Source organism: Triticum urartu, chromosome 3 (genome assembly GCF_003073215.2).
Source record: "Triticum urartu cultivar G1812 chromosome 3, Tu2.1, whole genome shotgun sequence".
Classification (NCBI taxonomy): domain Eukaryota; kingdom Viridiplantae; phylum Streptophyta; class Magnoliopsida; order Poales; family Poaceae; genus Triticum; species Triticum urartu.
In genome coordinates, this window is record NC_053024.1 from 709,445,958 (window position 1) to 709,447,515 (window position 1,558).

Below are 1,558 nucleotides of genomic sequence, written 5' to 3' on the forward strand. Positions count from 1 at the left end.
TGTCCATGGAAAACGCTGGACAATCCGAAAGAGCTGCGGTGATAAATACGCAATTGAATGTATATTTATCGATGCAACCCTTTCGGACGGGAGACGCCTAGGTTACGCCACTTGACTTGAGAATGAAATCTAGTGACATTATTCGTAGCTCACCCTCGACTGTAGAGGAAGTAGTTGAATAGTGGAGGGACAATCGGGGTCCAACAGCTCCTACGACGATCACTCCACCGAGATGGAACACCACAGAACCTGCACCGTGACAAAATTTAAGAACATCGCCGTCATCATCTATCATCATGTAACAATCATCGAAGCATAAAAAAATAATCATCATCATCATTTATCATGATCCAACAATCATCATCATTTATCATCTCTTTCGCAAAAAATGGAAATCTGTCATCGTCATCATCTAAAAATTATCAAGGCATAAAAAAAGCATTATCATCTATCGTCAACATCATCATCTATCATCATTAACATCATAATCTATCATCATCTATCATCTATTTTTTTGCATTTCTTGCGTTTCTCACATTTCTAACTATCATCAGATCATCTATCATCTAACTATCATCATACATAATGCATGCATTCATCCATATAACCATCTATCATCATACATAATGCATCCATCCATCTATCATCTAACTAAATTAAAAAAATTGCTTCAAAGAGGGAGGGAAGGAGCTCACCGTGGGGGAGGGCCGGCTCAGGGGGGGCAGGCACGGAGGGGGAGGCGGAGGGGAGCTCGGGCTCGGGCTAGGCCGGTCGGAGCAGCGGCAGAGGAGGGCCGGTGCAGCCTAGCCGCCGGCCGGAGCGACGGTCGGGCGGCGTTGAGGGAGGAGTGGGCTCGGGGAGGTCCGTCCAAACCGAGCTCGACGAGGGCGCGGGCGAGGGGTGGCCGGGAGGATTCCACGCGCCCCACCGCGGCAAGGGAAGGGCGGCGGCGGTGCGAGCCGAGACGACGAGGCCGGGGGGGGGGGAACACGGGGGGGGGGGCTGCGGCGAGTAGCGAAGGAAGGGCAGCGGCGGCCCAGAGCGTGTGCGGGGCGGCGGCGGAGCAGGGCGAGGGAAGGGCGGCGGCAGCGACTGGAGAGGAAGGGCAGCGGCGGGCGGAGCAGAGGATCCGGCGGCGGCGCGGGTGTGGGTCGGAAGGAAAAGGGGGAGATGGGGAATGGGTGGTCGGGGGCGAACCGCAGCGGATAAGGTCAACCTATGCCGACGACTTGGCCGTCGGCATAGGCCTGGCCCTTTGCCACGTCACCGATCCGTGGCCGTGCGCGCTGCTATGCCGACGGCTTGGCCGTCGGCATAGGCCTGGCCCTTTGCCACGTCACCGGTCCATGGCCGTGCGCGCTGCTATGCCGACGGCTAAGCCGTCGGCATAGATACTTTGCGATTTTTTTTGTTATGACATATGTGTGACTCTCATGACAATGTAAAAAATAGTCTCACCTCGCCCAAAAATAGTCTGAAGGTTTCACCGTGATAGTCCACTTTCCATGATGAATGTCGTTTTCCACCTCCGAGACATGGCGGCAGCGACGCCCGTGAG